This window comes from Triplophysa rosa, linkage group LG2, assembly GCF_024868665.1.
Source record: "Triplophysa rosa linkage group LG2, Trosa_1v2, whole genome shotgun sequence".
Classification (NCBI taxonomy): Eukaryota; Metazoa; Chordata; class Actinopteri; order Cypriniformes; family Nemacheilidae; genus Triplophysa; species Triplophysa rosa.
Genome location: NC_079891.1, coordinates 28825145 through 28837786, shown reverse-complemented (window position 1 = coordinate 28837786; position 12642 = coordinate 28825145). Strand labels below are relative to the sequence as shown.

Below are 12642 nucleotides of genomic sequence, written 5' to 3'. Positions count from 1 at the left end.
GTAAAAGCCCAAAGAACAATACAAATGTAGACGCTAAAGGCTGTTAGATGAACATGTCGAACCCCAAAAACGACAATTAAAATTGAAATAAACAAAAAATCTCCAGTGTTTGAAACTTTGCGGCATCTAGCGGTGAGGTCGTGAATTGCAACCAACGGCTCACTCCACCCCTCCCTTTCGAAGTACTATGGTGGCTGACACAGGATTAAGATGCCGTCACATTTTCGCTTCTTTCCCGAAGGAGATAACAAATTTATGAAACGTGTTCTGTAGAGCAGTTTGTCCGTTTAGGACTCTTGTAGAAACAACATGGTGAATTTCAAGCAGGGGGACCCGCGGTGTATGTAGATAGAAATAGCTCATTCTAATAAAAACATAACACTTCATAATGTAAGGTCTTTATACACCTCTGAAGACATACATAGTTATCTATATTATATTGCATTTCTGTCAATAGATCCTCCAAAAAATTACACACAGCACCTCCATTCAAGCAAAATATTTTGCATCATCGGTAATATCATTTTGATATATATTTTTATTGATAATGCAATAAAATTGAAGATGTAATTTTTTTAATATGTCCTATTGGGCCCATTATACTGTATATGCTTTTTCTTATTTTCTCATGTACTGTATGTACTGTAACTATAGCAGGTATTTATTCAACAGCCTGAGGCAGACAGACACAGATATAGCAGTGGTTAACTAAAGCTGGTTTAATTTAACAACCATTTATACTGCTCTCAGCAAACCTGTTCATTTAATTCGGATGACATCAGTTATACACTCCTTTAATAAGACAGACTGGGCCATTATTTTTACAAAAAACACCAAATAAACCTATGAATATTTAGTAAGAGAAAATTATGAGCAAAACATGTCAGAATTCATCTTGGCTGCTTCAGATAAGGGCCGTAACCTCAGGTTATGTTCCACAGGACTTTCCATAAATACATATTCCATTACTGCTGGAGAGGGCAAAGCCACTGAGCATTAGCACACAGTGCTACAGAGTGCCATTACAGAGTCTCCCTGCATATGCTCTATAGTTAATAAAAAATGCCACCATTTCTGTGAGACCACCTACACTAACACTTTCACAAACAAACTGCATACATCCTGGTTTTTAACCAAACCAATTTTCAACATATTATATTCTTTTAAAGGAAAGGGCTGTGAAAAGAAAGAGTTCTTCATCATTCTTGTGAGATCTCTCTGACTAAAGTGTATTCATTTAGAAAGTTATACAACAATGATTATAGACTTTTCTTTTTGAGTGAATTGTCCATTACGCTTTGCATTCTATATACTTTTTTCACTTTTTGCATACAATTACTAACAAGTCTCTAAGCTCGCTAGTTTTCCGCATTTTGGGCGATTGAGCAATCCATGTAAGAAGTTTTTGAGTGGGGAAAGTCCTTAGATATATTTTCACTTCCAGCTTAACCCAAGAAGTACATGTGATGAGGAGTTATGTGCTGAATTTCATGTCACATGCTAAACTGACTGTACATATCTGGTTAAAAGAAATATGCTAATGTACCTTTTCTTAAAAGAACAGTTCAACCAAAATTGAAAATTCTGCTACCATTGACTACCATAGTAGAAAAAATTTCTTTGTACATTTCTTTGTTCTGTTGAACACAAAAGAAGATATTTTGAAGAATGTGAAGCACTGCATTGTACTTTTTTCTACTATGGTAGTCAATAGTGGTCAAGACCTGTTTGGCTACAACCATTATTCCAAAAATCTTTCTCTTTGTTCATCAGAACAAAGAAATTTATACAGATTTGGAATAACTCGAGGGTGAGTAAATGATGACAGAATATTCTTGGGTGAACTGTCCCTTTAATAAGAATGCACATCAAAATAACAAAGACAAATATTTACAAAAAATTTGAAAATTTTCCTGTGGGACAGTTGTGCCAAAACAATGGCAAAAAGTAACAATAATGGGAAAGCGAATGTTTCCCATCATAAATTATTTAAGTGATACTCTCCACATGTGATCGTGGTTTGACTCCAGTCAGGGTTCTGTAAAGTATTTCTACGGCTGTCAACATGTTGCCAAAAGAGATGATTTTCTCCAACAATGTAAGGAAGTTCATTTAAACCTTTAACCTGAACCACAAGGGCTCTTCTTGCTATCTCTCCTGTTCCGCCTACTGTTTTCTTTGGAAGACTAGATGGTGAATAAATTATTTTTCATTTTTGTTTGAACTATTCCTTTAACATTTCATATCCGGACTGCTTCGCCATAACCTGTTTTGGCAATAAAGTCGGCCTCACCATGCCAGCCTTTTTAATTAGAGACATGTCTGATCTCTTAGCATGTGTCTGTTACTGGCTCGATGCCCAAGTGCAATTAATGACTAGTGTGCCGGCTCAAACAATTTCTCAGTGAGAATCTGCAGGGATTTCCTCTCCTCAATTTGATCCCGCTGTCGGAGTTTATAAGCCACTTAAGGCCATTTTCTTGAACATAGCAGGTGAGTGGTGAAGTGGATTAGAGGAGACCTCTTGGAGATCTTGGTGTCTCTAACTCCAAACACTCATATATACACTGAATCTTTCCCCAGGAGCTTATATGGGCAAAGAGAGTAGAGATGGGGTCTGTAAGCTACTGTTGCTGTCAATTTAAAAATAACAACACTCATACTCTGTGTATCTGGTTTGGTTTCCATTTCATAGGTAATACATTTTTGGGGGGGATATGTCTCCTATTGTTGCAGCAGATTGTCTAAACCCTTTAGATTTTTTTGTTGCGCTACTCAGATTGCATTCCACAGATAGCCTAAGTGAAATTATGAAATGGCAAGAATACAAAGCAGGAAATAAAGATGCTGATGCAAAATAAGATTCTAAGAGGACATAGAACATTCAGACAAAGAGAAAAATAACAAGAAGCAACATTTCACAAGATCAGACTGCAAAATAAGACAATACCTACTTTAAGAACACCTAATTTGTCCTTTGTTCTCTATCGTAGTGAAACTGAGAAACTCTTTCACAAAATGTCTAACCCCAGAATCAGCTGATCATAGAATCACTTTTCTACATGTTCTACACAAAATACAATAAGTGCAATAAGAAGCTTAAACCGAGGGATTGGAGAGAAGTGCCTCATTGTAATCTTCATAATATTACACAGTCCATTACCCTCAATCCTCATGCTTTTATTCGTTTGGGGAGGTAGAAAGAGAGATTGAGAGAGAGAACAAAGAAAATAGAATAATCTCTTCACATGTGTGAATATATCCCTGATTTTGTGCATGATATTCTGCTTGTACAGCGGCATATTTGGGCATGTTTATGTTTTCTCACTTGTCCTTAAATATTAATATGACATAGGAGAAAATGTTTTAAAATAAAAAGGGCACACACCTTCACAGAACAAATAATGGCAAACTACTATGAACACTAAAATGATTTTTAAGAGACATGAAACTCTGTACACATATGTAACCCTGCTGCTGTAATGCTGTCTGCGAAACAAATACTGAGGATGCTCATTGAGCTGATGAGAAATAACAAAAGCTGATCTGTAATAGCCAGTGCCATATGAGTAAAAATCATCTCTTTTAAAAGACTTTATTTTCAGCATGTACAAAATTGAGTTATGTCTCTGTGAGAGCTTAGGACAAAGCGCTCTATTCAGCTAATACAGTAACTGCGCTCTTCTCATAAGTCTGCTGTATGCTGTTTTCATTCCAATCCTTTTGACGTTTCTCAAGTATTCAGATTCCTAGTCTGAAGTTAACTAAATAATAAAGAACTCTTGCTGGGCACAATGCACCATTGTATATTCAGGTGGCACATATTATGTCCAAGAAACCGAAGTAATGTCATTCAATTGGCTTGCACAATTTAATATACTGACACAGTAATATGCTCATTTTATACATTTACTGTGATTAAAGATTTTTCTACCGACATGAGATTTCATTTTGTCTCTTGCTCACTTTAGCTAAAAATCAAAACAGAATAACTTGTCAAATGTTAGCTATAACAACAAGCACATGAATCTGCTAGATATTGTGACCAACAACGTACAGTATTACTGTTTTTAAAGTTGCTAATCGTAACCACTTTCTGCAATCAGGTTTTTACAAAATGAAGTTAGATTTAATTCCTGTCCAAAAATGTATAAGGTGAGATGCACATGATGTATACAACAGGTATTTAAAAAAGTATACAAAATTACTCGAATGAGTTAAGTTAGTGATTAATTGTAGTTCAATAGCATGTTTCTCTATTTAAAGGTCCAGTGAAATTTTGCGGCATCTAGCAGTGAGGTTGCGAATAGCAACCAACGGTTCACTCTCCTCCTCCGTTTCAAAGCACTACGGCGGCTGACACAGGAATAAGATGTGTCACGCTTTTTTGCCGAAGGAGATAACGTATTTGTGAAACCCGTTCTGTAGAGCAGTTTGTCCGTTTCGGGCTACTGTAGAAACAACATGGCAGATTCCATGCAAGGGGACCCACGGTGTATGTAAATAGAAATAGGTCATTTTAAGTTAATAACACTTCATTAAGCTCTTTTTACACCTCTAAACACATAGTTATGTATATTATATTGCATTTTTGTCAATAGATCCTCCAAAAAACAACACACAGCACCTTTAAAGCATAAACAACTAGCAATAGCTAGACCTAAAAAATAACTGACCTGAAATTCTCTCATGCCATTTCAATCAGGATGAGTAAGGCCGTGGCCATTGAACTGATTAGATATTTTGTTTTTACTCTCATCAAACCACATAATATTTATTGAAGCACCGCATGAAGGTTTTATGATGATTGCTTTGTTTTTTGAACCAAACTCATATCCCTATAATTCCGCAATTAATTTGGCACATTGAGCAAAAATTGTTTTCATTACCAAGATAGAGCCAAACAGTTAACCCAATACTGGATGGCTACTCCATCTCGGTCTCACGCACTGTTTCCTGTGTCATCTTTGGTCAACAGCGCCATTAATTAACTTCCAGTAACAGTCTTGTTTTTCCACACTGTAGTCAAGCCGGGAGAAAGCTTTACTGATCCTTCCTGCAAGGAGTGTGACTTTCCCTTCCTGGACGCTGCTTTCAAATCCCAGCGATTTTCCTTTTCTCTACCTCCAAAATATGACCTCTCTCACACAAAATAGACCTGCTGCATTACTGATGTTAAACAAAAGCTCACTAAAGAATAATTATGAAAATTTTCTTTTGACATTGAATTCTCATGTCCTGGAGACAAAGACATATCTAAAATTAAAGCAAAGAGCAAAGATTAAAAAGCACACGCACATACCCGGCCTCTTCAATCTGCCGTACGCTGACCTCTGCATATCAGTCAGAGAAGGGGGGGTGTTGGTGGCAGTGATTATTTTTTCTTTTTGAGGCTGGCCAGAGGATGTATTGTCTTATCTGGATGTCAGTCAAACCTCCACCCACAGATTCTTGACATAACACAATGCCAATATGATCCACAGCTGCCTTCAGTTAAAATAAAACATTCTGAGTTGTGTACATTAGGTTCAACTCAAAATTACGCTTTCATAATCATAACATACACATAAATGTGAAATATGTTGTAGACGTTATAGTAAATGACAGTGAGACATTACAGTATAATCCTGTCTGTTATTTGCACTTAGTCTAGACTGATTCCTCTCTACAGGTCAACAGAATCCTGTATCTGATGCTGGTAAACACAGAAATTCTACTGTAGCAGGTATTAAATGAATCCTAATCCTGATACATATTTAAAGATACATGTTCCTTCATTATCCTAAATGTCATCTTGCTCACTTTAGGCCTGTTATACACCTCCATTTTCAGTACAGTGGGTATTGAGGTTGCTTATATTGAAACTAATCTAATATACCAGATGTTCCAAAGTGGAAAGTCAAATATTTTTTGTTAACTTTAGCTATTTGAGATGTTATCACAAATAAACACAGAGCTAATGATAACTGCTCAAGTCATAAAACAGTTTGTTATCTTCTGGATCAATTTCAATTGGCATCATTTCAACAATGAGCATCTAAGAATCACAAAGTTTTACAATTGAATTTCATGGTAATATATAAATGAGTATAAAAAATGTTGTAGGTTTAAACTTGAACTTAAAAAATCTAAGTCAAATGTTGTCCTACAGTATCATCGCATGAAAATCACCAATAACTTAGCTTTCTCACGCTTCTTACATAAGGTCTGAATGTCTTATAAGATTATTTATATTTTCCCACCTCCCACCTAAAGTATTTCCTTGCCCATTTTCTTTTTCCATAGAAGATAAGAAAACGTTGAAAAGTTCAACAAATAAAGGTTCTTAAACAACTTTTTCATGGTGTATGGTTTCATGAGGAACCAGTATCTAAAAATGGTTGTATTAAAACATTAATGTGTGTCCTTAACCAGTGGCGAAGCCAGAGGAGGGTCCAGGGTGGCACTGAACACCCCTGACATTCAATTGGCCATCCAGTTGAGTGCCACTCCAAAATTTGATTCGCTACTTACAGTCTATTGATTGACATCTGATTTCACATCTCGTTGAACAAATTGCACATGACGTCACCGCACACAAAAGTCAAGCGAGTTACTTGGCAGAAAGACTGAATGCAGCAGCGTTTACCGCTATGTTCACTCTGTTCAGAACGGGAAAAAGTTGTTGTGCGAATGACTGTACAGCGCGAAATCTGTAATTTCTTTTTAAAGACTGGCGAAAGATAGAATAGAAGCAAATGAGTCGCTGCAATTGGCTGAAACAAATGGAATATTGGAATGTGGATGCTTGCTAGCCTTTTCGTGTCAGACTCAGCCAGGCAAGTTTTTTGTTGTTGAACCATACCATAGTGTAGTATCTACCTACTTTCTAACGTTACACCATTGTTTCATAAATGTAAAGTTTTCCCAACATTTTCTAACCTTAGATAAATATAAACAAAGTGTTGGGAGAGATCCAGAGCATGTGAGCGAAGCATGTGAAATATAGTCGGAGAAATATAGATACCGCTCACACCACGAGTCTAGGGCATGCACAAATCCACCCGAATTCACCTGTGCCTTCAACAATTAACAAAACTGTCAGCCTACACTTCAAAAATCGTTCGTTGTGAAGGAGAGATGGAGTTCGTGAAATATTTCCAAAAGCAAACCGAGGTCATACAGGTGCACAATTCCTGTCAAAAAACTAGATGATAACGATGTTGAACATGAACAGGAATGTGGTGATACGATTTCAATAAGTAAGGATTCGTATTTTAATCTAAAAAGACACATCATGCGGAAACATGCTGCGCGAACATGGGGAGGCCAAAGCAAAACGTGAGCATTTTGAATATGGTTGAAATAGGAAATATTGGCTATTTGCTCTGCGGTTTGGACACGGCGTCCGTCAAAAATAGACTAGGCGCCTATCTTTAGCGAAGCAGCGCAGAGAGCCGCTTCTGGGACGCTTTTGAAACGTGGTGTAAACATAAGCATAGACTACAATGACCGCGATCAGTTCCGGTAGCCGCGTCGGAGCCGTAATGTGCTGCAGATGCGTGCGGTGTAAACGAGGGGAAAGGCTTCGGTTAGGTGTTAGGCATGCAGAGGAATTTTTAATTCCTGCGTGGAGCGATTTCACCGGAGCGGGATGAAATTGTAGGTGAGCGGGGAGCGGAGCGGTCTGGTGCGACTTTGAGCGGTGGAGCGAACACCCACGTGAGTGGGGAGCAGAAATTCGCACCGCTCAGCTCCGCTCACATGCTCTGGAGAGATCCCATATTTCTTTAAACTTTCTTAGCAGGTTTACTTATTACTAACTTGAGAAATAACGTTAAACAAGAAGGAAGCATCATATTTTAAATAAGTTTCACTCTTTAGCCTTTGGGTTTAGGATTCCTAAACAACTTTTCATTGTGTAAATTAACGTTAGGCTCTATTAACAGATAATTAATTAGAGAAGAGAGATCGGTTCCCACCATAACTGTTACATTGTTTAGATCAGGGTCGGAAATTAACAGAGGCTTTGGGGGAAAAAATGACAACAAGGTGAACAAAACTGCCCTCCAAATTCAAAATAAAAGGGGGAAAACGGCCCCTGCAAAATAAAAACTAACTAGGACAGTCGCAATCAGTCGATGACAGATTTACATTTTGCTCCGCTACAGCTTTGAGCATTACAGCCAATCACAGTTCATCGAATGAATATACTGGCCAATCAGAGGTGTTTAGACGTGTTCCCTTTATAACAAAATTTTAATGTTTGACTGTCAGCATAATGCAAAACTTGATACTTATCAAACCAAAAATATCTCAAAGTTGACAAAAAAATGACAAAATGTTGAAAAAAAATAATCTTTGACATTGTCTAAATGTACATTCAAATCCACAAATCCTAAGTCATATCTGAACAACTAGGGAATTCACAAACTACACTATAGAGGGCTATACTGGAACCTGGTGGTTACTCCATTACACATGCCACTACACATGTTTTGCATTGTACTTTTTTACAACCAGAAGGCTAAAAAAATATAGATTTTAATAGCCTGGTCTCTGTTTTAACCTAAAATAATGCATTAATTGAAAAATTCGTAAAAAAATATTTAAAAAAAATTCTTTATTGTTTTCAGTGGGTAAAAATGGGTAATGATTATTGCATAAATATTAATTAGTACCATCAAATTCTCAAAAAATGCTAAAGAAAAAACAGAAACAAAAATCTATTACATTAATTTTCCTAAAAAAAAAGAAGTTGCATTTTTAAGGCTTCGGTCACTTTTGACTGCGAAGGTGTGACCCCTAAACGAAGAGTCCCAGAGGGTTAAAGACACTTCGGGTGCTGCTTTGTTTCTGTTTAAATTAAATGAGTTATCAGGGTTAAACTATGTTTTCAACATCTTTATCATTTATATTTTATAATCTATTTCATCTACATACATTTAGAATTACATTAATCTCATTACATTGCGCCAATTGTTTTGTATAGGCTACATTTGTCACATTTGTGACAGACTGAGTAATGCTGAATGGTATACAGAAGTATACTATGCTCTTCACCACAGGGGAAGCTCTGGATCGTCCAATCTCATTAAAACAATTGGGACAGCAGAAGGAAGGCACAGTTTGGCTCTTGATGCAGTGTGTCAGTAGAGCGGAGTGTCTCTCGAAGCCATTAAAACACCTGCCGTAATACTTACAGTGTTAAAAGATACTGTAGGGTAGAGCAAAAGGAGGGAGAGAGAAATAAATAACAAGTAGATTTGTCTATTTGCACATATGGAATTTATTTCGATGAGTCTTTAAATCTTAACGAGGTGCAAAACTGAAAAAAGAATGTGCACATTTTAAGATGTGGTGAGAATGTCCTTGTTTGTAAGCTTCCACACCCAGCACTAAAGTTTCCATCCTTCCCTTCAGAACTCATTCTGAATATGAATAAAAAATGAGCTGAGACCGCAAGAGACAGAGATGAAGAAAATGGATGAGAACAAGACAAAGAGCTGGTGAGCCTTGAGGGAGTGGAAGATACATCGTAGAAGTGGGGTGAGATATGAGAATAATGGAAGCACGTGTACAGGTGGGGCGAGGTGCCTACTTGTTCTGGCTATATGCAATATTTACATGAGATTCTGCTAAAATGTATTAAAACGTTAGCAGTGGTCGATAAAAAAACGGAGTTTCCTTTCCCTGCTGAATCAGCAAGACTGAATGATTATTATGGTATGAGGTTATGCAAACACATGACACATTTTTACACAAAATGCTGTAAAATAAAACCTACATATAAAATATACAGCTGAAAAATATTTATACGTAAGGATTTAATAGTGATTTATTGACGGGATACTCCAAGTTGTTCCAAACCTGTATAAATTTCTTTGTTCTGTTGATGTTAGCAACTGACATTTCTGGGATATGATTGACAACCATAAAAGAAATAATTAAAATGTTAGTCTAAGGTGCCCCAGAACGGTTTGCTTTCCTAAATTCCTCAAAATATCATCTTAATTTTAAAATCTATAAGCCAGGTACACTCTTAAAAAAAAATAATGCCATAGTAGAAGCATTTGTGGTTGAATGGTTCCATAAAAACTCTTTAACATCAAAAGAGAAGGTTTTTTGTAGTGAAAATGTTCTTTAGATTAAATAATAAAAAAACACATATCTATAATAAAATGTGCAGGGATATGATCAGAAACAGATACATAAACGTCATGTCATGCTTCAGTGATGTGTTTATTGTAAATAAAAATGAAAATAAATAAAACACCTCAGCACAAGTGAGGGCACGGCGGATTGATGGGTGGTCGGTTGTGAAGCGTCAAGTTCAAGATGCCCTGCTTTCTTATCCAATACATACAAGCACAACATCTGTGATTAAATGGAACAGACTGACATCCTGATTATGGCGTTATTATAATGACAAATGTCGCGAGCGCATTATTACAAGGCGAGAGCGCATTCTTGTCATACGAGCGCGCGAATCTCTCCGCTCGCACGCCGATTTCCTTTGCTCGTGCACAAAACTGGACGCGCGCTTTCAACTATACGCTGCTCTCTTATGAATTGTCTCTCCTCTCGCTCAGTGAGCGTGTGCGCACTCAAAATGCGTTCCGTGCGTCCACGAATCCTTCGGTACTCTTGCTCTCGAGAGGTCCTCCTGTGTGTTCCAGGCATTATAGGCTGTCAAAAGTAGTCAACCAATCAGGGATAGGCTTCCACGGCGGGCCAATGAAAATGCGACCTCTTAACTACAGTAGGCCTAATTGTTAAAAATGCTTGATGAAGAGTTGTTTTTCGTGTTCTTTTCTACAAAAGTGTCATGTTAATGTGTAATTCTTGTAAAATAGTATATTGTAAATTGCTGAGTTTCATTCTTATAAAATCTTTTAATATATAAATCTTTTAATGAGTGGATTCTTGCGTGTGGGTAGGTGGGTGGATGGGGGGCACCAAGAGGTCTTAATACGCCTCTGGATCCACCACGTTCTCAGGTAACAATTTTAATATATTTGATGCAACATTATTCATCAAATGTATATTATAAATGAACGGTAAGGGAGCGTTTGGTATATTGCATAGAAGTTCAGTTGTGTGCCCTGAACTTCTGGAACACTGAATGCAGAACACTTACAGTGTGTGTCTGCAAACGCATTAAATGCATAACCAAATAAGTATAGAATATTATATGATATTTCCAAATGCTCCAGTGCTATTATTGTTTTGATATGTACCGTTACTTGTAGTAAATATTATTTTAGAATAAAGCTAACTTAAGACACCAATCTAAATTGTTCGGTAATCAATTTAGTACTATTTTGACAATATTATGTTTAGTGTAGGACATGCATGAGGACCACATGAACTTGAGGGTGTTGGCCTGTTTTGTCTGAATAACATGGTAGTTAAACTGATGTTTATATGTAGCCTACAAAGCATCCTAATGCCCCGTTCATTTCTAATACACATTTGACTAATAATGTTGCATCAAATATATTAATATTGTTACCTGAGAACGTGGTGGATCCATCTCGCTTCGTTGAAAACGTCGAGTCACTTTCAACCAATAAGATGCCATGTAAAAGGTCGCGTTTTCATTGGCCCGCCGTGGAAGCCTATCCCTGATTGGTTGACTACTTTTGACAGCCTATAATGCCTGGAACACACAGGAGGACCTCTCGAGAGCAAGAGTACCAAAAGATTCGTGGACGCACGGAACGCATTTTGAGTGCGCACACGCTCAGTTGAAAGCGCGCGTCCAGTTTTGTGCACGAGCAAAGGAAATCGGCGTGCGAGCGGAGAGATTCGCGCGCTCGTATGACAAGAATGCGCTCGCGACATTTGTCATTATAATAACGCCATACCTGAGAAGTGTATTTTAGCGGCACCAGTGACCAGGGACACCGGTATTTTGGGCGCCCTGTTTAAATTGTGGTCCGGTCCCGAACAGGCGCACCTCAGCCGGCGGTGCTGCCGCAAACAGCCCCAGAACACGACTGAGGATGACCCCCGGAAACGCAATCGCCTACCGGGGCCGTTCGTGGCGGCGTCGATGGCAGAGGTCCACCCGCTCGTGATTCCCGTACTGCTTTCTTCTCTCTTATGTCTGCTCCGGTCGCGAGGTAATGATGCAGCTCAACTGTCATATTTATTTTGTACGCTGTCATACCCCTCAAGGCTTGTTAAATGTGTTTATGAATGATCAGACTGATCAACGAATTATCCAGAGAGAGGTTTTAAATAGCAAAATTACGTTTATTTTACATGCACACGCTGTTTATTTCCTTTTTACATGACAGTGCAACACTGTTGCTGTTTAGTTACACCGGGAAATCCATCATGGCGGACAAAATGAATCGCATATGATGGTTTAAATACAGGTTAAAGGCGGGGTGTCCGATTTCTCTTAGCCGTTGTTGATGTTCAAATCACCAAAACAAACACACCCCTACCCCCATATGTCGCTTTCGTCAGCGCTCGGCTCGGCTAATGTCCGTCCTGTGCACTGTGCACCTTACTGCTGATTGGCTACAAGGTTGTTTTGGTACTCGGCCCGACTCAGTTGTCTAAAGCGTAATTCGGAAATCGGTTACCCCGCCTTTAAAGTTTTAATCCACGATTTGTTCATCTCTGTTTAAAATTTAGTGGTGCAACGCA

The 12642-nt window shown here is 38.0% G+C and overlaps 1 protein-coding gene across 1 annotated transcript in view; it reads right to left on the bottom strand.

Annotated features, from left to right (window-relative positions):
* Positions 1-12642, bottom strand: part of wscd2 (WSC domain containing 2) — a 35903-nt gene that overhangs the window by 11725 nt on the left and 11536 nt on the right. The window lies entirely within an intron of this gene.